This window comes from Oryctolagus cuniculus, unplaced genomic scaffold (assembly GCF_964237555.1).
Source record: "Oryctolagus cuniculus unplaced genomic scaffold, mOryCun1.1 SCAFFOLD_69, whole genome shotgun sequence".
NCBI lineage: Eukaryota > Metazoa > Chordata > Mammalia > Lagomorpha > Leporidae > Oryctolagus > Oryctolagus cuniculus.
In genome coordinates, this window is record NW_027208355.1 from 419,262 (window position 1) to 443,264 (window position 24,003).

Below are 24,003 nucleotides of genomic sequence, written 5' to 3' on the forward strand. Positions count from 1 at the left end.
GGGGGCCTCCTCTCCACAGGCGCCGGAGCCACCCAGGGCCAGGCTGCAGTCCCCATGGGGCTGACCTTGTTCTCCATGCTGGGGGCACCACTTCTGGGACCACATCCTTAAATTTATCATTGATGCTGCAGTTTACTTGGACTGCTCTGGGAAGCTATCATAGCCCTAGTAGTTTATGAACCACAGAAATGGGCTCACAGTGGATGCAGAAGTGGGGGTCTCAGATGATGGGTCTGGCAATTTGGGGTGCATCAGGGTCTGGTGTCTGGTGTCTGGATGGAGAATCCCAGAATTTTCAAGGGGATAAATGGAAAAGACGCACACTGGATCTGTTTTGTGAGGTTGCTGAACGCACCTGGTCACCTCACAGCCTCACCTGGTGATAACCCCATTCCCGCTTGATCACCTGTCAGCGTTTAGTGCTCTGATCAGACCACAGCAGACATTTATCTTCGTGTTCTACCTGTTGTTTGGGGTTTAATTTGCTCTTTTTCTAGTTTCCTTAGGTGGAAATCAAGGTGATTGATTTGAGACAATTCTTATGTGAGGGGGCTTCAAAAATTTCAGAGAAAATTCAATTCTCTTTTTAATGTGGTTTTTAAAAGATTTATTTACTTATGTAAAAGAATTACAGGAAGAGAGAAGGAGAGGCAGAGAGAGAGAGGTCTTCTATCTGCTGATTCACTCCCAACTGGCTGCAACAGCCGGAGCTGTGTGGATCAGAATTGAGAAGCCAGGAGCTTCTTTGGAGTCTCTGACATGGGTGCAGGGGCCCAAGCACCTGGGCTGGATGGGAAGTGGAGCAGCGGGACTCAAACTGACACCCATATGGGGAGCTGGCACTGCAGGCTGCAGCTTTACCTGCTATGCCATAGCTCTGTCCCCAAGGTGTGTTTGTATAAAGAACTTGTGAAAATCCCTTACAGGCCGGTGCCGTGGCTCACTAGGCTAATCTTCCGCCTTGCGGCACAGGCACACCGGGTTCTAGTCCCGGTTGGGGTGTCGGATTCTGTCCCGGTTGCCCCTCTTCCAGGCCAGCTCTCTGCTGTGGCCAGGGAGTGCAGTGGAGGATGGCCCAAGTCCTTGGGCCCTGCACCCCATGGGAGACCAGGAGAAGCACCTGGCTCCTGCCATCAGATCAGCGCGGTGCACCAGCTGCAGTGCACCGGCCGTGGCGGCCATTGGAGGGTGAACCAACAGCAAAGGAAGACCTTTCTCTCTCTCTCTCTCTCACTGTCCACTCTGCCTGTCAAAAAAAAAAAAGAAAGAAAGAAAATCCCTTACAGACATTTACTGCTATTTTTTTCTTTAGTGTCTAAAGATACATTACATAGATTCTCTTATGTTGTATTTTCATTCAGCATTTATAACTTCTAATGTCTTTATTCAAAGTCTTGGACTCAGTTTTACAGAAATGTGTCCTACTGAGTTGCTACGAACTTCAGTGTTTTCCTGATACTTCGGTGTGATAGTTCTTTTGTATTTGGCTTGTGGTCATAGAATATAATTTGCACTTCTCCCTTGTTAAAGTGTTTATCCAGATTCTTTGGTCATTTTAGCGGAGCTTTTGTCTTATTGCCAAGTTTTAAGAGGTTTTTGATATACATTTTTAAATCTGATAGTCTATTTTGCAAATGAATCTCCAATTGGTGGCTGTATTCTTCATTTTGCTTATCAGATCTTTTGCAAACTACAAGCATTTTATTTATTAAATTATAGCATTTTGATAGATTATGCTTTTGTTGTATCCAAAAACTTTTACCAATGATAGGGGTTTTGGCCTAGCAGTTAAGATGTCTATGCCTTGGACTGGTGTGTCTGAGTTTGCAACCTAATTCCTTCTGATTCCAGCTTACTGCCAATACAGACAGCTGCAGGCAATAGTGATAACTCAACCAGTTGGGTTCCTGCCACACATTGGAACTCCAAGTTGAATTCTGACTGGCTGTTGTAGGCATCCAAGACATGAACCAGTAGATACGAGCTATTTGTCTATTTGTCTTTTTACATTTTTCTGTGTCTCTCTCAAATAAATAAATAAAATGATAAGCAACTGAATAAAAATTTGCCACTAAAACCACCATTTGTTAGGTTTTCTCCAAATGTTGTCATCTAGGAATTTTATACTTTCCTCACACTTAAGTGTGCCATCCATTTTGAGTTAATTCTTTTGAAAGGTGTGAGGTCAACATCTAGAATAATTTTTTTAAATTTTATTTGACAGATAGAGTTAGACAGTGAGAGACAGAGAGAGAGACAAAGAGAAAGTTCTTCCTTCTGTTGGTTCACCCCCCAAATGGCCGCCATGACCAGAGCTACACTGATCCAAAGCCAGGAGCCAGGTACTTCTTCCTGGCCTCCGATGCAGGTGCAAGAGCCCAAGCACTTGGGCCATCCTCCACTGCCTTCCCGGGCCACAGCAGAGAGCTGGACTGGGAGAGGAGCAACCAGGACTAGAAGCTGGTGCCCATATATGAGGCCAGCACCGCATGTGGATTAACCAAGTGAGCCATGGCGCCGGCCCCTAGAATAATTTTTTTAAATAGGTTCATCTACTTTTGCTAGAACCTCTTTGGTGAAAAATCTATTCTTTCTCTATTGGATTGCCTTTGTTCCTTTGTAAAAATTATGTTGATTATATTTATGAAGTTCTAATTCTGCAATATTTTTCCAACTTATTGACCTCTATGGCTATTTTTTTCTCTAATACCATGCTGTCTTTATGGCACTAACTTTACAGTAATCTTGAATTCCTGTATCATTAGTCTTCCAAATTTCTTCTTCATTTTATGTATTTTGCTGACTATTCTGCCTTTATTTCCAAATAATTTCTAGAATCATTTTGTTGATATTTAAAAAATAGTTTGCTTGGAATAATACAGATTTTGTTGACTTTCGAGATCAGATTGGGAAGAATTAATGAATGTTCCCAGACTTCAGCTAGAAATATCTCTGAATTTATATTTTTCAAGATTTATTTATTTGAAAGGCAAAGTTACAGAGAGGCAGAGAGAGAGAGAGAGTCTTCCATCCACTGATTCACTCCCCAGATGGCTCCAATGGCCTGAAGCTGGGCCAATCCTGAGCCAGGAGCCATAAGCATCTTCTGGGTGCCCTATGTGGGTACATGGGCCCAGGGACTTGGGCCATCTTCTACTGCTTTCCCAGACCACAACAGAGAGCTGGATCAGAAGTGGAGCCACTGGGACAGGAACTAGTGCCCATATGGGATGCTGGCACTGCAGGTGGTGGCTTCACCTGCTGTGCCACAGTGCTGGCCCCAGAGTTTATTTACATAGCTTATTATGTTTGAGAGTTTTCTGATATTGCACTTGAACATCTTCTATGTATTTTGTATCCAAATATTTAATTTTATACTAATTAAATGATATTGTATCATCAATCATATATTCTAAGTATAAATAAAAACAATTGATGTTTGTATGTTAATGTTTTAGCCTGAAATTTGGCTTTAAGTGTGTTAGTTCAGAATTTTTTTTCTCAATACCTAGGAATTTTGGAGATAGATTGTACTATAATCTGTGAAACCACTTAGTTGCTTCCCTACAACTCTATCTCTTTGGTATCCTTTTTAGTTCTTACCACACTAGCTAGGTTTAACAATATATGTTGAATAGAAAAGTTCTGAAGTAGTATTCATGCTTTGTTCTTAATGGTGGAGAAAGCTAGTTTCTTACCTTATGTATGATGTCAACTATAGGGTTGTTTTGTAGATGCTATTTATAAAGTTGTAGAAATGCTCCTTTTTCCTAATTTACTGAGAGTTATTACATAAATATGTTTTACATTGTGTTGAATGTTTCAACAATTTATAATGTATAGCTTTTCTTCTTTAATTGGTTCATAGTTTGGTTACAATTTTTGACTTTTGAATCTTGAATTGGCCTCATATAGCTCAATTTGATAACATTTCTCCAGAGCATGTTGTGTTTATTATTTTATTTAATTTGCTAATAGTTGGTTGGGGATTTTAGACCTATATTCATAAGAGTTTAGGCTGAGTTTTCTTTCATGTTATGATTTTTTGTGGTTTGGTTTTAGTGACACTGACTGCATAAAATGAATTAGGAGGTGTCCCCTCTGCTTCTTTGTTTTGGAAGAGATTGCAGAGAAATAGTATATTTCTTCATTTTAGCATTTGATATAATTCACTAGTAAAACCATTTGGATCTGTTACTTTATGCTTTGGGATGCTATTAACAACTATTACTTCAATTTCTCTAGTTTTACAGGACTTTTCAGAGGATTTCTGTCTCCCTGTGAAGCCATTTTTAATTGGGTATTTATCCATTTGCCATTAGGTTGCTTAAGTTTTAAACTTTAATATCTCATATGTTTTGGATTTTAACATTTTATTATATGTAGCATTTGGAAATATGTTTGCCCAGTCTGCAGAGTGCCTTTTAAATCTATGATCACTGCCTATTTTGTGAAGAAGCTTTTTAGTTTGATGTAATCCCACTTGTCTATACTTGCTTTTAGTCCAATGCTTTTGCAGTCATATCCAAAAATATTTGCCATGATTAATGTTAAGTTTTCTCCATGCATACCTTCTAGAATCATTTTCTTAAGATTTGTTTTATTTGCTGGAAAGGCAGAATGACAGAGACAAGGGGAGAGAGGGAAGGAAGGAGAGAGTGCAAGAGCCAGGAGTCAGGGACTTCATCCAATCTGTCATGTGGATGGCAGTAGCTTCTTTTTGAAGACCAATTCACTGTATGTGCATGGACTTATTTTGGGGATCTCTATTCTGTTCTGTAGTCTGTTTAGGCCAATAGTATATTGTTTTAATTACTGTAGCATTGTAATCAATTTTTTGGATAGGCAGAGTAGACAGTGAGAGAGAGAGAGAGAGACAGAGAGAAAGGTCTTCCTTTACCATTGATTCACCCCCCAATGGCCACTACGGCCGGCACACTGCGCTGATCTGAAGGCAGGAGCCAGGTGCTTCTCTTGGTCTCCCATGCAGGTGCAGGGCCCAAGCACTTGGGCCATCCTCCACTGCACTCCAGGGCCACAGCAGAGAGCTGGACTGGAAAAGGGGCAACTGGGACAGAATCCAGTGCCCTGACCAGGACTAGAACCTGGTGTGCCAGCGCCGCAGGTGGAGGATTAGCCTATTGAGCCATGGCACCAGCCTGTAATCATTTTTAAATTTTTTTATTTCTTTATTTGAGAGTTAGAGTTACAGACAAAGAGGAGAGACAGAGAGAAAAGTCTTCTATCCTTTGGTTCACTCCCCAAATGGCCATAATGGCCATAATTGTGTTGATCCACAGCCAGGAGACATTACCTTTTTTTGGGTCTCCCATGTGGGTGCAGGGGCCCAAGCACTTGGGCCATCTTCCACTGCTTTCTGAGGCAATGGCACAGAGCTGGATTTGAAGAGGATCAGCAGGGAGGAGATCAAATGTTGGCACCACAGGCAAAGGCTTACCCCACTATGTCACAGTGCCCACCCTTTTAGTTCATTTTTAAATCAAGAAGAATTATATCTTCCTCCAGTGTTTACTCAAGTTTGTGTGCTCATTATATTATATTTTGGTTCCATATGAACTTTAGAATTGTTTCCTGTATTTATATAAATGATATCAATCTTCTTGTAGGTATTGCATAGATCAGTTTATATGTCATTTTGCTTTTAATGAAAATAATTCTTCCAAATCATTGATATTTTGAAATTGTCAGTATAGAAATGTTTCATCTCTTTGGTTAATAATATTATGGAGTATTTTATTATATTTGTTGCTATTGTGACTGTTTGCTTTTTTCTTTCCTTAATTCTTTTTTTTTTAATTTTTTATTTGAAAGAGTTATAGAGAGGGAGAGGCAGAGAGAGAGGGAGACAGAGAGAGAAAGAGAGAGAGACCATCCATCCTCTGGTTCAATCCCCTAATGGCTGCAATGGCCAGAACTGGGCCAGGAGGTGGGGGCTTCATTTCGGACTCCCATGTGTGTGCAGGGGCCCAAGGACTGGGCTATTTTTTGCTCTTTTCCGAGGCACATTAGCAGGAATCTGGATCGAAGTGAAGCAGCCGGGAGTTCAACTGGCACATAGATGGGATGCCAGTGTTGCAGTTGGTGGCTTTTACCCATTATACCACAGTGCTGGCCTGTCCTTAATACTTTTTAAGCCATTTAGAAGTATTATTTAGAAATGTGTTGTTAATCTCCACATATACTGAGATTTTTCTGACTGTATTTCAAATACTAATTTCAAGTTTAAATCATCATCAACTGATAAACTGAATAGTTTCTATTTCATTAATTTATTAAGGTATGTTTTATTCACCAAAATTTGGTTTATCTTTTTCCATTATCCATGTGAAGTTGAGAAGAATGAATGTTCTGCTGTTGGTGGATGAAATATTACATGAATGTTAATTCAATCTTTTTGATTAATTATCCTGTTCATTTCAAATATACTTTCTGAGTTTGAACCTGCGGGATCTATAAATTACTAAAATACATGTTTGGAAGTCTCCAAATATAATATGATGTCTATTCTTCCTTGTAGTTCTCTCAGTTTTGGCCTCATGTATTTTGATGCTCTGATATAAGCTACCAACATACTAAAGAGACTTTTGTCTTATAGGACATAACCCCTTTATCATTATTTAATATGTCTGATAATTTACCTGGCCTTGAAATATCCTTTGTTTGAAATTAGCATAGATATTCCAGTGTTGTGCTTTTTAGGTTAGTGTTATTGTGCTCTTTCTCTTTTCATCTGTGTCCTTATATTTAAAGGGCTTTTGTTAGAGACAACATGTAGGAGGATCTTGTTTTTCTGTCTCCTTATCCTGTGGTTGTCCATGTCTTTAAGCTGATAGAATAGTCACATTTATAGTGATTATCGGCATTGTTTAATTCCTGTCTGTTTGTGATTCTTTTCTATTCATTATTAATGTTCTTTGTTTCCCTTTTCTGTCTTTATCTCATTTCTGCTTTCTCAGGTTTTGTTTATTTTGTAAGTATATTTTCTTTCTTCTACTTTAACAAATACACTTCTTTAAAAATTATGTTTAGGGATTGCCCTAGAATTTTTGATATGCAAAAATGCCTAGTCTAAGTGCACTTTTAAATAACACTATGCTATATCCTGGATAGTCTAAATGCCACATATCAGGAGATTATCAACATTATCCTCTCTCATATCTCTGATAATATTAATGTCATTCATTTCATTTATGTATATACTAAAATCACCTGTTTCTTCTGTTATAATTTGAAGTGTTATCATTTAGGTCAATTAAGGATAGAAGAAATAAAAATTTATTTTTACTTTCATTTATTTCCTCCTTGACACTGTTCATTTATGTAAATCTTTGTTTTATGACCTGTACTAATTTTCTTTTCTCTGGATAACTTATTTTATGATAAACCTCCCCTACTTTCTTGCCATATAATGTCTTTTTATACTTTCTGAAGAGTAATTTCATTATCCATAAATTTCTAAGTCTTTTTCTTTCAATGGTTTAAATATTTCACTCCTTGCTTACATGGCTTCTGAAGAGAAATCCAATACATTCCATCCCCCTGCCTCCTTTAAGGTTAATGTAATCATTTCTTCCAATTTATTTAAAGATTTTCACTTTATTTAGGGTTTTCTACAGTTTAATATGACTTGACCTTGTGTTAATTTGCAGACCTTTTATCCTGATTGGTGTTCTGTAAGCTTCCTGGATCCATAGTTCAGAATCTGTCTTTAATTTGGGAAAACTTCACCCATTTTCAGTCTTTTGGATATTTCTGTTGGCATGTCTCAAACTCACTGATATTTTTCACCACTTGACTGAGTGCAGTCTACTTATAAACCTAAAACAAGGCATTTTTTTTAAAATTTGTGTACAGTGATTTAGATGTTCAGTATTTTCTGCTGATTCTTTGTTAACATTATCATGCCTCTGCTTACATTACCCACTGTCTTTGCATTTGTAAACATGTTTTCATTTCAGTCCTTAACATGTAGTTGTATTTATTACATATTTCTTATCTAATAATTTCCAAAAACAAGATCTGGTCCTATTTCTTACTTTATCTTTTCAAACTGAGATTACTCTTGGCTTTTAATATGAGTTATAATTTTTTTTTAATATGTGGAACTAACATGTAAATTTGTTTCTTCTACTTTATATTATTCATTGGTTTCATTAGCCTTTTTTCCTGATTAATCCTTTTTTTCATCCCAAGAATTTTTTCTTAAATACTGTATCTATTCATAACTCTTTTCATTTTTACTCATTATTGCTCTACCAGAAGAGTCCTGTTGATGTGACATAAAATATGGCTGAGCAAAGTTTTCTTTTTATTTTTTGACAGGCAGAGTGGACAGTGAGAGAGACAGAGAGAAAGGTCTTCCTTTGCCATTGGTTCACCCTCCAATGGCCACCATGTCCAGTGCACTGCGGCTGGCGCACCACGCTGATCCGATGGCAGGAGCCAGGTGCTTCTCCTGGTCTCCCATGGGGTGCAGGGCCCAAGCACTTGGGCCATCCTCCACTGCATTCCCTGGCCACAGCAGAGAGCTGGCCTGGAAGAGGGGCAACCGGGACAGAATCTGGCACCCCGACGGGGACTAGAACCCGGTGTGCTGGGGCCGCAAGGCGGAGGATTAGCCTAGTGAGCCACGGCGCCGGCCGCAAAGTTTTCCATGATGTTATTGAATTCTGGAGATTTGATCTTTGCAATTGTTGGATTTTTTTGTTTACCTTTATGGGTGACACAATAAGACTAAGGTGATTTGGAATTGGTTCATTGCCATTCTCCAGGTTCATGGGGTCCTGACAAACTTATTTTCTCTTGGGAAGGAGGAGCTTGTCATGAAGAAACTTTGGAGCATATTTCAAAATGGTTGTTTCCCCCTTCCTGCTGCTTGAATAAAGACCTTTCTCATCTTTTTACTGTGAGAAATTGATGTGGTTCCTGGAACTGAAATTCACAAAAATGTGGAGTACCCCAAGACTGTGGCTCAAAGGAGTTTTCAGTCTCAAGCCAATCTACAATTAGCTTCCATCAATTCACCAAAATTGTCATAAAGTGTCCTTATCAGTGTAAACCTCCAGTATCTTCCTCCTCAGATAAACTGATCTCAGTGGTTGTTTTCAGTATGCTCTGTCTCTTTAGATTTCAAGCAGCACGTTTGTCCTGTGATCTCTGTTCTCTGATGGTTATGAGAAAAGTTGTTGGTTTTCAATTTATTCCAAATCTCTCTTCTCAGAAAATCAAAAATGTCAATTTTTGAAAAAGATAATTTATTTATTTGAAGGAGCTACAGAGTGAGGAGAGGCAGAGAGAAAGACAGAGAGAGAGAGAGAGAGAGAGAGAGAGAGAGGTCTTTCATCCACTGGTTCACACCCCAATTGGCTGCAATGGCTGGAGCTGTGCCAATCCGAAGCCAAGAGCCAGGAGCCAGGAGCTTCCTCCAGGTCTCCCACATGGGTGCAGGGGCCCAAGGACCTGGGCCATCTTCTACTGCTTTCCCAGGCCAAAGCAGAGAGCTGGATTGGAAGAGGAGCAACCAGGACTAGAACCTGCACCCATATGGGGTGCTGGTGCTTCAGGCCAGGGAATTAACCCTCTGCGCCACAGCGCCAGACCCATGGAATGTCAATTTTTAAGCTCATACATGTCATAGCCAAAACAAGGATTCTATCTTCTTTTCAATGTTGTCACATTTAAAAAAGCTTAAATTTAGATACTATATTTGCTTAAAAACATTAATTAGTAAAGTGCATCTCCTTATGAAAAACTAGCCAGCACAGTAATTGATGCCTTTAAAAGTCATGAAATGTGCAGCAATAATGTCACCTTTTAGTCTTACAGAATATAATAAAAAACAGCCAATACATGCCATCTTGATACCAGTTCTATCTGTTCTTGTCAATGCTGTTCTTTATTCTATATATTTTATACTTTAGAATATGCAGGTATTTCATTAATTTTTCTTCATTATATTATGATCAGTTACAACCACTCATACTTAATATATTCTTTATTGCTTTATCAGAAGTTTTCATAACTTTCTCCTCCTTTTCCTTCTTCAAAATCAAAATAAATAAAGTCAAATGCAAACCCAGATTTCTTTATTATTTGTCTTGCCTCAAAGTTTCAGGTTTTTGTCTATTTGTCCTCAACACACTCCATTCTCCCACGTTCCTTTATTTTTGGATACCGTCTACTCTTTTCTACATTATAGGTGCATAATTTCTCTGTTATTCCAAGCAAATACAGAGACCATAAAGACCATAAACAGTAGAATTGTTGTTCAACACATCTATCCTGTTCAATAATAGCAAGCAGCCTGATATGATTTAATATAAATATATCTTGATATTCAAAAAAAGATATTCAAAACTCTTCAATAGCATCTCATCATACCTGAAAAGTCCTAGACTCCTTTTCCTGTCCTATGCTGGTCTACTTGATGAAGTTGCATATTTTTATCTATCACGTCTGCTATTTCAGAGGATTTTTACTATTTTTTAAAATGCTGTTTAGCAGTAGGATCCAGGCAGTTGTTTGACTTGGGATAGAAAGTATAAAAGGCATAGAATAAAGGGCCATGTGAGTTTTGGAGGTGCAACATATGGGGACAGAATAGATGAGACATCCATTACACCTATATGATGCTTTGAGAAAACATGAGATTTCATGGAGACACAAAAAAATGAAAATTATGTATAAGGAAAAATTCAGATTCCTGTCATCACATCTATCCAAATATCAAAATTTATACTCTGATTTCCTCTCCTAGTTTCTATAGATTAACTGAGTAGATTTTTGCAGTTGTTCTGACTTTTCACTATACTCCTGGATTTCCTCTTTCTTTCATAATAATATTGTTGTTTTGATACATGTGATTTTCTAGTAATTCATCTCGTGCTAAAAGGGAATATGAAAAAACTCTCAACCTTATTTTTTCATTTTTCTATGAAATACACAAATTATCACAAACTCAGAAGCTTATGTTTTATAAATTTGTTATTTCACAAACTCTTTGTGTCAGCAGATCGGGGTATGAGGGAGCTGGCCATTTGCAAAGCAGCAATCAAGAAGCTAGCCATGGCAGGGTTCTCATTAAGTGCTCACCTTGGATCAGCCTGTTTAAAAGCCTACTCGGGTATTTAGGTAACTTTAGAAAGAATCTGTAAGCAATAGAATCTTTTATAGTATGAGGGAAAGAAACACATCTCTCTAACAAAGAGGCATGCAGACTGAAAGTGAAAGGTTGGAAAAAGATATTCCATGCCAACAGAAACCAAAAAAAAGCAGGTGTAGCCATATTAATATCAGACAAAATAAACTTTAATACAAAAACTGTTAAGAGAGACAAAGAGGGACACTATATAATGATTAAGGGTTCAATTCAACAGGAAGATGTAACTATTATAAATGTATATGCACCTAGTTACAGAGCACCGGTCTATTTAAAAGATATGTTAAGGGACTTAAAGGGAGATTTAGATTCCAATACAATAGTACTGGGGGACTTCAATACTCCACTCTCAGAAATAGACAGATCATCCGGACAGAAGATCAACAAGGAAACAGCAGATTTAATTGACACTATTGCCCAAATGGATCTAACAGATATCTATAGAACTTTCAACCCTACATCTACAGACTTCGCATTCTTCTCAGCAGTGCATGGAACCTTCTCTAGGATTGACCACATACTAGGCCATAAAGCAAGTCTCAGCAAATTTAAAAGAATTAGAATCATACCATGCAGCTTCTCAGACCACAGCGGAATGAAGCTGGAAATTAGCAACTCAGGAAACCCCAGAAAGTATGCAAACACATGGAGACTGAACAACATGCTCCTGAATGAACACTGGGTCATTCAAGAAATCAAAAGAGAAATCAAAAACTTTCTGGAAGTAAATGAAGACAACAACACAACATATCAAAACTTATGGGATACAGCAAAAGCAGTATTGAGAGGCAAATTTATAGCAATAGGGGCCTATATCAAGAAATTGGAAAGGTACCAAATAAATGAGCTTTCAGCGCATCTCAAGGACCTAGAAAAACTGCAGCAAACCAAACCCAAATCTAGTAGGAGAAGAGAAATAATTAAAACCAGAGAAGAAATTAACAGGATTGAATCCAAAAAAACATTACAAAAAATCAGCCAAACGAGGAGCTGGTTTTTTGAAAAAAATAAACAAAATTGACACCCCATTGGCCCAACTAACTAAAAAAAGAAGAGAAAAGACCCAAATCAATAAAATCAGAGATGAAAAAGGAAACGTAACAAGACACTACAGAAATAAAAAGAATCATCAGAAATTACTACAAGGACCTGTATTCCAGCAAACAGGAAAACCTATCAGAAATGGATAGATTCCTGGACACATGCAATCTACCAAAATTGAACCATGAAGACATAGAAAACCTAAATAGACCCATAACTGAGACAGAAATTGAAACAGTAATAAAGGCCCTCCCAACAAAGAAAAGCCCAGGACCAGATGGATTCACTGCTGAATTCTACCAGACATTTAAAGAAGAACTAATCCCATTTCTTCTCAAACTATTCAGAACAATCGAAAAAGAGGGAATCCTCCCAAATTCTTTCTATGAAGCCAGCATCACCTTAATCCCTAAGCCAGAGAAAGATGCAGCACTGAAAGAAAATTACAGACCAATATCCCTGATGAACATAGACGCAAAAATCCTCAATAAAATTCTGGCCAATAGAGTACAACAACACATCAGGAAAATCATCCACCCAGACCAAGTGGGATTCATCCCTGGTATGCAGGGATGGTTCAACATTTGCAAATCAATCAATGTGATACACCACATTAACAGACTGCAGAAGAAAAACCATATGATTATCTCAATTGATGCAGAGAAAGCATTTGATAAAATTCAACACCCTTTCATGATGAAAACTCTAAGCAAATTGGGTATAGAAGGAACATTCCTCAATATAATCAAAGCAATTTATAAAAAAAAGCCACAGCCAGCATCCTATTGAATGGGGAAAAGTTGGAAGCATTTCCACTGAAATCTGGCACCAGGCAGGGATGCCCACTCTCACCACTGCTATTTAACATAGTTCCGGAAGTTTTAGCCAGAGCCATCAGACAAGAAAAAGAAATCAAAGGAATACAAATCGAGAAGGAAGAAGTCAAACTATCCCTCTTTGCAGACGATATGATTCTGTACTTAGAGGATCCAAAGAACTCTACTAAGAGACTATTGGAACTCATAGAGGAGTTTGGCAAAGTGGCAGGATATAAAATCAATGCACAAAAATCAACAGCCTTTGTATACACAAGCAACGCCATGACTGAGAAAGAACTGCTAAGATCAATCCCATTCACAATAGCTACAAAAACAATCAAATACCTTGGAATAAACTTAACCAAGGACGTTAAAGATCTCTACAATGAGAATTACAAAATCTTAAAGAAAGAAATAGAAGAGGATACCAAAAAAATGGAAAAATCTTCCATGCTCATGGATTGGAAGAATCAACATCATCAAAATGTCCATTCTCCCAAAAGCAATTTATAGATTCAATGCAATCCCAATCAAGATACCAAAGACATTCTTCTCAGATCTAGAAAAAATGATGCTGAAATTCATATGGAGGCACAAGAGACCTCGAATAGCTAAAGCAATCTTGTACAACAAAAACAAAGCCGGAGGCATCACAATACCAGATTTCAGGACATACTACAGGGCAGTTGTAATCAAAACAGCATGGTACTGGTACAGAAACAGATGGATAGACCAATGGAACAGAATTGAAACACCAGAAATCAATCCAAACATCTACAGCCAACTTATATTTGATCAAGGATCTAAAACTAATTCCTGGAGCAAGGACAGTCTATTCAATAAATGGTGCTGGGAAAACTGGATTTCCACGTGCAGAATCATGAAGCAAGACCCCTACCTTACACCTTACACAAAAATCCACTCAATGTGGATTAAAGACCTAAATCTACGTCCTGACACCATTAAGTTATTAGAGAACATTGGAGAAACCCTTCAAGATATTGGCACAGGCAAAGAATTTCTGGAAAAGACCCAGGAGGCACAGGCAGTCAAAGCCAAAATCAACTATTGGGATTGCATCAAATTGAGAAGTTTCTGTACTGCAAAAGAAACAGTCAGGAGAGTGAAGAGACAACTGACAGAATGGGAAAAAATATTTGCAAACTATGCAACAGATAAAGGGTTAATAACCAGAATCTACAAAGAGATCAAGAAACTCCACAAAAACAAAACCAACAACCCACTTAAGAGATGGGCCAAGGATCTCAATAGACATTTTTCAAAAGAGGAAATCCAAATGGCCAACAGGCACATGAAAAAATGTTCAAGGTCGCTAGCAATCAGGGAAATGCAAATCAAAACCACAATGAGGTTTCACCTCACCCCGGTTAGAATGGCTCACATACAGAAATCTACCAACAACAGATGCTGGCAAGGATGTGGGGAAAAAGGGACACTAACCCACTGTTGGTGGGAATGCAAAGTGGTCAAGCCACTATGGAAGTCAGTCTGGAGATTCCTCAGAAACCTGAAGATAACCCTACAGTTTGACCCAGCCATCCCACTCCTTGGAATTTACCCAAAGGAGTTTAAATTGGCAAACAAAAAAGTGGTCTGCACCCTAATGTTTATTGCAGCACAATTCACAATAGCCAAGACCTGGAACCAACCTAAATGCCCATCAACGGTAGACTGGATAAAGAAATTATGGGATATGTATTCTTTAGAATACTATACCGCAGTAAGAAACAACGAAATCCAGTCATTTGCAACAAAATGGAGGAATCTGGAACACATCATGCTGAGTGAAATAAGCCAGTTCCAAAGGGACAAATACCATATGTTCTCCCTGATCGGTGACAACTGACTGAACACCAAAAAGGAAACCTCCTGAAGTGAAATGGACACTATGAGAAATGGTGACTTGATCAGCATAGCCCTGATTGTTAATGGACAACTTAATACATTAGGCTATGGGTGGGAGGGATGTTATGGGGGGGAAGCCATTGTAATCCATAAGCCGTACTTTGGAAATTTATATTCATTAAATAAAAGTTAAAAAATTTTAATACCACTTTAATTTTTTTTCACTTAAAAATATAAACTAGAGATTACTGCATAATAGTGTAAATGTTCCTTGCTTTTTAACAGTATATTTGAATTAACAGAAACTCCAAATTTAATGAAATTCAGCTAATCATTACTTTTCTAACTTAGCAATCTTTATTTTTTATTTTTTAACATTTATTTAGTAAATACAAATTTCCAAAGTACAGTTTATGGATTACAATGGCTTTTCCCCCCAATAACTTCCCTCCCATCTCCCACTCCCTCTCCCATTCCATTCACATCAAGATTCATTTTCAATTCCCATTCCATTCACATCAAGATTCATTTTCAATTATCTTTATATACAGAAGATCAATTTAGTATATATTAAGTAAAGATTTCATCAGTTTGCACCACACAGAACATAAAGTGTAAAATACTGTTTCAGTACTAGTTATAGCATTAATTCACATTGGACAACACATTAAGGACAGAGATCCTACATGAGGAGTAAGTGCACAGTGACTCCTGTTGTTGACTTAACAAATTGACACTCTTGTTTATGGTGTCAGTATACACCCTAGGCTCTAGTCATGAGTTGCCAAGGCTATGAAAGCCTTTTGAGTTCGCCGACTTTGATCTTATTCCGACAGGGTCATGGTCAAAGTGGAAGTTCTCTCCTCCCTTCAGAGAAAGGTACCTCCTTCTTTGATGGCCCATTCTTTCTACTGGGATCTCACTCACAGAGATCTTTCATTTAGTTTTTTTTTTCTTTTTTTTTTTCAGAGTGTCTTGGCTTTCCATGCCTAAAATACTCTCATGGGCTTTTCAGCCAGATCCAAATGCCTTCAGGGCTGATTCTGAGGCCAAAGTGCTGTTTAGGGCATCTGCCATTCTATGAGTCTGCTATGTATCCCACTTCCCATGTTGGATCATTCTCTATCAATTAGTATTAGCAGACACTAGTCTTGTTTATGTGATCCCTTTGACTCTTAGACCTATCAGTATGATCAATTGTGAACTGAAATTGATCACTTGGACTAGTGAGATGGCATTGGTACATGCCACCTTGATGGGATTGTATTGGAATACCTTGGCACATTTCTAACTCCACCGTTTGGAGCAAGTCAGCTTGAGCATGTCCCAAATTGTACATCTCCTCCCTCTCTTATTCCCCCTCTTATATTTAACAGGGATCACTTTTCAGTTAAATTTAAACACCTAAGAATAGTTGTGTGTTAATTACAGAGTTCAACCAATAGTATTAAGTAGAACAAAAAATACTAATACTACAATATATATTTTTCTACAAACTTTCTAATAATCACAATAGCCTTGGGATACGTTTGCTTAAAACTTTCACATCCTTAACTACTTAAAAATTCATAATAACTAGGACCAGCATCCTAGTGTAACTGGAAAAGCCACAGCTTGCAACACTGGAATCCCATATGGTCATCGGTTCAAGTCCCACCTGTTCCACGCCCTATGCAGCTCCCTATTGGTGGCCCTGGAAAAGCAGTAGAAGATGGCCTAAGGGTATGGACTCCTGCCACCAATGTGGGAGATCCAGATGAAACTCCTGGCTTCATCCCAGCCCATCCCTGGCCACTGCTGCCATTTGCAAAGTGAATCAGCAAATAGAAGATCTCTCACTCTCTCTCCTCTTTTTCTGTTTCTGCCTCTCTCTTTGTAACTGCCTTTCAAATTCATAAGAAAATCTTTAAAAAATACAGTGTAACTAGATTTTCCTCCTTCAGTGTAATTCTGAAACAAAATGACTCATAAATTACATTTAAGCAAAGTGAGAAATATGGCCCTTTTGATGGCAACAAAACAAAGAAGCTCCTGCCTCTCCCTAAGTGGATGTCAAGGCAAGTGTTTAGAAGAACAAGAAAACAACACTGAAAGGTATCCACAGCCACCCATGATGGAGAGACAAGGAGAGAGGGAGAGAAAGGAAGAGCGAGGGGGGAGAGAGAAAAAGAGAGAGGAAGGAAGGGAGAAAGAGCAGAGAAGGAGAAATAGTAGTAGTGGTGGTGGTGGTGGTAGTAGAAGTAGAGGAGGACAAAGAGGAAGTAGAGGAATAGGGAGAGGAGGAAAAGAAAAAAAAGTAGGGAGAGAAGAAGGAAGGAAGGGATGAAGAAAAACAAATAAAACAGTGTAACTCCAGAGGAAGCCCAAAGATCCTTGAAAGTGCACCTCCAGGAGAAACAAGTTTGATCAGCATGCCATAAATTCCCCCTGACAACAGAGCCTGCCATGAGGAAGACAGAAGGCCACACACACTTGCATTTGTCTAGATGTCAAGGCCAGCTATCACCAGATCAGACAAGCTGTGAAGCAACTCTGACTAGGATGTGGCCAAGGTGAATGTGGGGAGCAGCTCGGACTAGACTGTTACTGGAATTAAGACTTATTCTATGCATCTGCTCTCCCACAATATGGCGCTGGGAGAGAAGTAAACAGCTTCCGCACAGCTGCCTCCAGTTCAACCAATTAACTGTAGGACTTGCTCCTGATTGGAGAGCAGCGTACTCGGCGTGTGGGCAGCCGAGTTGGGATTGGCGGAGGAGGACTATAAAGGAGGAGAGAGACGGCATGCACCAGGAACATCTATCTGAAGGAACATCTATGGGGAACATCTAAGGGAACCCGTGCAGCCCCCAGAGAGCCGGCCGGCGGTGTGCCGCTCCCCTGCGGAAGTGGGGAATGCGGCCAGGGGGAACTGCCCTTCCACGGAGGTGGAAGGGATAGTAGCCAACCCGGGAAGAACCAGCAGCAAACCCGGGGAGGGCCGAGCAGACGAAAGAACAGCGCAGGGTCCTGTGTCGTTCCTCCACGAAGAGGGGGAGCGACATAATGGTGCCGTGACTCGGATATGAAGCCTAGGCAGGGTTTAGTGTCGTTCCCCCATGAAGACGGGGAGCGACATAATGGTGCCGTGACTCGGATAGGAAACCTAGCTCGGATAGGAAACCTAGCTCGGATAGGAAACCTAACTCGGATAGGAAACCTGACTCAGATAGGAAACCTAGGACGGATATGAAACTTAGGAGGGAAGAAACGGGAAGAACTGGGAAAATACCGGAGAGAGAGACTAGCAAACAGCCTAGGGAAAAGCCGGACGAAAAGGGTGCCGGAAGAAGCTATTGAAAGCCTAGGCATAGACTCGGATACGGACTACGGGGGGAAGCTGGGAGAAATCTCTAAGGTCGAAAGCGAAAGTGAAAGCTAGAACAAACAGACTCGGACGCGGACTGTGGGGAGAGGCCAGGAGAAATGAGGGAGGAATATCGTTGGAGGAAAGTTTGGGGAAACCTACCGGGTAGAGAAAAGTGTTAGGGAAATTGAAGCCGCGGGGGGCAGGCCGAGGCGGATATGAAAGCCACTTTGGGATTCTCAAGTTAGCCCAGGAATAGGGGGCGAAAAGTTGAAACCAGAAGCTGAGACGCAAGCCAGGTTGGGATCCGTCTGATTAGCCCGGGGAGCAAAGGACGGGAAGCCAAACCGTGGGGCGGAGACGTACGCTGGGTTGAATTCGCCAGGCTAGCCCGGGGAACTTGGATTGAATGCTAGTGGTGGAGACGCAAGCTACGCTGTGTTACTCGCGGAAGCCGCCGCGTGCAGAGAGAGCACGGGGCGTGAATAGATAGGGAACGCTGGCGTAGGCCGTGGTTCAGACGCGAAAGGGTTAAGCGTGGAGACCGCGGAGCGCGCGAAGCCGAGCCGCGCAAAGCCGGGAAGCTGCGCAGATGAGAGAGGCGCGCGGGCTGAAGGGGCGAGGTGCCGGAAAGCCGCAGGGATAAGAGAAACAGAAGTTTGGAAGTGGAGTGAGAGAAATGGGAATGTTGGCAGATAGAAGTAAAATGGGAGAAATAGGAATGCCCGGAGATAGAGAAATAGAGAAAAATAAGGCCTCCCCTCAACATGGCAACGAGAAAGTTTGGATTCGGTCTGCCTGATTAAGTGAGGCGATGAGCACGATGAGCACCTGCGGGCAGCTAGCAGCTTATGCGCCGCAGGTCACCGAAGACAGGCACGAATTAACATCAGTAAAGCTTCCCCACAATGCAACAATTAGGAGGCTTGGATTCGGTCTGCCTGATTTAAGGCGGTAAGCGCCAGCAAGCAGCTCGACCAGAGTATGAGCTGCAGGTCACCGAAGATAGGCACAAACCAACACTAATAAGTCTCCCCCACAATACGGCAATGAGAAGGCTTGGATTCGGTTTGCCTGATAGGTTTTGTAAACACCTGCAGGCAGTTCTAGCAGAGCAGAGCATGCGCTGCAGGGCACCGAACACAGGCACGCATCAGCGCCTAAAAACCTCCTCACAATGGCGAAGAGAGGACCCGGATTCGGTTTGCCTGATGGATAGGACTTGTAAGAGCCTGTGGCAACTCTAGCAAGTAGAGCAGAGTGTGTGCTGCGGGACACCGAAGACAGGCGCGTATCAACGCCAAAAAAATAAAAAGAAAGGGGGATCTGTGGGGAGCAGCTCGGACTAGACTGTTACTGGAATTAAGACTTATTCTATGCATCTGCTCTCCCACAATATGGCGCTGGGAGAGAAGTAAACAGCTTCCGCACAGCTGCCTCCAGTTCAACCAATTAACTGTAGGACTTGCTCCTGATTGGAGAGCAGCATACTCGGCGTGTGGGCAGCCGAGTTGGGATTGGCGGAGGAGGACTATAAAGGAGGAGAGAGACGGCATGCACCAGGAACATCTATCTGAAGGAACATCTATGGGGAACATCTAAGGGAACCCGTGCAGCCCCCAGAGAGCCGGCCGGCGGTGTGCCGCTCCCCTGCGGAAGTGGGGAATGCGGCCAGGGGGAACTGCCCTTCCACGGAGGTGGAAGGGATAGTAGCCAACCCGGGAAGAACCAGCAGCAAACCCGGGGAGGGCCGAGCAGACGAAAGAACAGCGCAGGGTCCTGTGTCGTTCCTCCACGAAGAGGGGGAGCGACAGGTGAACATCCTGATCAGGCTGATGGAGAGAAGAAAGCATTTAATCAAACAGCTCTGGATTATGATTCTTGGATGTTGACAGCAAAATTGGGATCATCTAAACTTGGTCCAGAGGACTAATTAGAAATAACCAATTTCATCATTAACCCAAAAGCAATAAAAATACAGCAGAGAGTAAGTTTGAGAATGTCTTCTAGATCATGGTAAAGGATTTAAGTTTAGTTCTGAGATAATGACAATCAGAAGATTCTGTAAGTGGAATGACAGGTTTTAATTTCATCTGAAAGCAAATTACTCTATTTTCTATAATGACAATAAAATCAGATAGAGATAATTGAAAAACAGAAAATTATGCAATTGAAGTAAAGACAACAACCAATAATAAAAATGGTGATTACATGGACCAGAGTGTTAGGAAAGGAGAGGGTCAAAAATTGTCATATATGAGAAGTATTTCAAATACAGCAACAAGGAGGCATTATGTATTAATTAGTTTATGTGAAAGGAAGAGAGAGAAAAGGTGGTTGATGAGTTGATGAGGATCGCTATGATTATTTAGAGTTGAACAATTGAAAATCGAAATTCTCAGCTATTGAGATGAATGTCAGATTAGAGAATGTTCTTATTAAACATTTAAATGGGTTATTGTACAGCAGATTAATAGAAGTGAGTAAAAAGAAGAGGTCCAGATAAATATATAAATTTAGTATTTATTGGTACATAGCTAATTTTGTTTAATTTTATTATTTTAAGTATTTATTTATTATTTGAAATGCAGAGTGACAGAGAAAGAGACAGAAAATGAGTGAGAGAGAGAGAGAGCTCTTTTTTTAAAGATTTATTTATTTATTTGAAAGTCAGAGCTACCCAGAGAGAGAGGAGATAGAGACAGAGAGTAAAGATGTTTTGCATCTGCTGGTTCACTCCCCAATTGGCTGCAATGGCTGGAGCAGTGCTGATCTGAAGCCAGGAGCCAGGAGATTCTTCCAGGTCTCCCAAACGGTGCAGGGGTCCAAGGACTTGGGCCATCTTCTACTGCTTTCCCTGGTCATAGCAGAGAGCTGGATCAGAAGTGGAGCAGCTGGGATTTGAACCAGTGCCCATATGGCAAGCCAGCACTGCAGGCAGCAGCTTTACCTGCTACACCATAGCACTGGCCCTGCTGTTAATCTGCTGATTTACTCCCCAAATAGGCGTAAGAGTTAGGTCTGGCCTAGGCTTAAGCCAGGAGCCAGGAATTCCATTGTCCCACATGCGTAGTGGGGGCCCAAGCTGAACAACCTACTTCATGCTTAAGCAATTGCTAAAATGACAATATATACGCACCAATTAAAAAATAATAAGTGTTCATGGCTAGTACATTGTAACTCGACCAAAGCAGGATTATTGCAAGTCCATTGCAAGCTCTACATCACAAGATACATGCCAGAACATGGAACTGTTGAGTCCCCTACATCAGCTTCAGGTCTGAGCCAGCTTCAGACCTGAGGGCTGGTGGCTCACTCCTCCAACCTGGCATAACTTCTAATGACTGCCCCCACTACCTTGCTAGGGTGGTTGCTGATTGGCTACAGCATTTGTGATGTCATACATGGCCATTGGGTTTTCAAACTGTCCAATCAGGTGTGAAGGGGTGGGGGCACATTATGTAACCATGGGGGATCTTCATGTAACAGGTGTAACCAGGCTCAGTTGCACAGAGCAGTCTGGGGTGGCACAGTGTCTCTCTCTCTGTGAAGAGGAAACCAAGAAATGGTGAGTATGGGAGAATGAATGTTCAGAGAGCAGGGAAGGTGGAGCTAGTGGAACCTGTTAAGGTACTTCTGTAGCTAATTTTTTTAAAGTTCTTATGAGAAAAACTAATTCTACTAAATATATCTTTTTTTGCCTTTTTGAGGTAATCATGTGTTTTGTCTTTATTATGCTAACTTTATGTTAATTGATTTACACATGGTGAGTTATCCTTGCATTTCTGGAAATCTGGCTTGAGCATCTTTTTCAATGTGCTGTTGAATTTGGTTTGTTCAGACTTTGTCCAGAATGTTCCCTCTGTATCTGTCAAGGATGCTGGCCTGTAGCTTTCTTCTCTTATGAATATCAGCACAGCAAGTGGGGGCTTAACTTGCTACATGACAATATCAGCCTGTAACTTGGGTTTTGAATCAGAATAGCTGGTCTCATAAAATGAGCTTTGGAGTGTTTTCTCCTCTTTGTCTCACAGAAGAATTATAGAATTGTTATAATTTCTTATTTATGTAGTTTGTAGAATCCAGTAGGTAAGTGTACAGGTTTTAGATTTACTTTAATTGGATCTATTTTATTATTTGTTTAATGTCTTTGCTGGTTAGTGTCTGTTGATATTTTCTATTTCTAACTAGCTCAGTTTTGTTAGTTTGCATATTCCTAGGGATTCATCCATTTCCTCTGGATTATCAGATTTGTCTGTGCATGTTCATCCATAGCATTCTCTTTTTTTTTTTTCCTCTTAGTGTTTTTTTTATCTTTTATTTAAGGAATATAAATTTCCAAAGTACGACTCATGGGTTACAATGGCTTTCCCCCCCATACCGTCCCTCCCACCCACCACCCTCCCCTTTCCCACTCCCTCTCCCCTCCCATTCACATCAAGATTCATTTTCGATTCTCTTAATATACAGAAGATCAGCTTAGTATACCTTAAGTAAGGATTTCAACAGTTTGTTCCCACACAGAAACATAAAGTGAAAAATAATAGATGATTTTTTTTAAATGATGATGAAATCAGATCAGACCTATTGTCATGTTTAATCCCAGTGAGAGTCAAGTTGGGAATTGATAATTTCTTTTTTTTTTTTTTACAGAAGATCAGTTTAGTGTACATTAAGTAAAGATTTCAATCGTTTGCACCCCCATAGAAACACAAAGTGAAATATACTGTTTGAGTACTCGTTATAGCATTAAGCCTCAGTGTACAGCACATTAAGGACAGAGATCCTACATGAGGAGTAAGTGCACAGTGACTCCTGTTGTTGACTTTACAAATTGACACTCCTGTTTATGGCATCAGTAATCTCCCTATGCACCAGTCATGAGTTTCCAAGGCTATGGAAGCCCCTTGAGTTCTCCGACTCTTATCTTGTTTAGACAAGGTCATATTCAAAGTGGAGGTTCTCTCCTCCCTTCAGAGAAAGGCACCTCCCTCTTTGAAGACCTGTTCTTTCCACTGGGATCTCACTCACAGAGATCTTTTTGCCAGAGTGTCTTGGCTTTCCATGCCTGAAATACTCTCATGGGCTTTTCAGCCAGATCCGAGTGCCTTTAGGGCTGATTCTGAGGCCAGAGTCATAGCATTCTCTTATAATCTTTTGTATTCCTGTGGCATCAGTTGTAATGTCACCCTTCTTACTTATGAATATTTTTTGGTCTTCACACTTCTTTTCTTTGTTATTCTGGATAAGGTTTCATTAATTATCTTTTTGAAAGAAAAACTTTGGATCAGGTACTTTGGTTAGCAATTAGGATGCCATTTAAGATGCCTTCAGGGGCCGGCGATGTGGTTCACCTGGTTAATCCTCTGCCCGCTGTGCCAGCATCTCATATGGGTGCTGGGTTCTAGTCCTGGTTCCTCCTCTTCCAGTCCAGCTCTCTGCTGTGGCCCAGGAAGGCAGTGAAGGATGGCCCAAGTGCTTGGGCCCCTATACCTGCATGGGAGACCAGGAAGAAGCACCTGGCTTCTGGCTTCAGATTGGTGCAGTGCCGGGCATAGTGGCCATTTGGGGAGTGAACCAATGGAAGGGAGACTTTTCTCTCTGTCTCTCTCTCACTGCCTATAACTCTACCTGTCAACAAGTATATATATGTATAAATATATAAAATAAAAAATAAAAAGCTGCCTTCATCCTATATTGGAGTAAGTTTGGATTTGAGTCCTGGGTGTATTCCTGATTCCATCTTCCTGCTA

The 24,003-nt window shown here is 40.4% G+C and overlaps 1 long non-coding RNA gene across 2 annotated transcripts in view; it reads left to right on the top strand.

The window, feature by feature from the left end:
• LOC103346818 (uncharacterized) overlaps positions 1–24,003 on the top strand; it is a 69,774-nt gene that overhangs the window by 21,095 nt on the left and 24,676 nt on the right. The window contains exon 1 of one of the 2 annotated variants that reach the window (XR_011386111.1): positions 15,170–21,818. The exons of the other annotated variant lie outside the window; for it this stretch is intronic. This is a non-coding gene — a long non-coding RNA (uncharacterized lncRNA). Of the gene's footprint in view, positions 1–15,169; positions 21,819–24,003 lie in introns of those variants that run through there. 2 annotated transcript variants of the gene reach the window in all.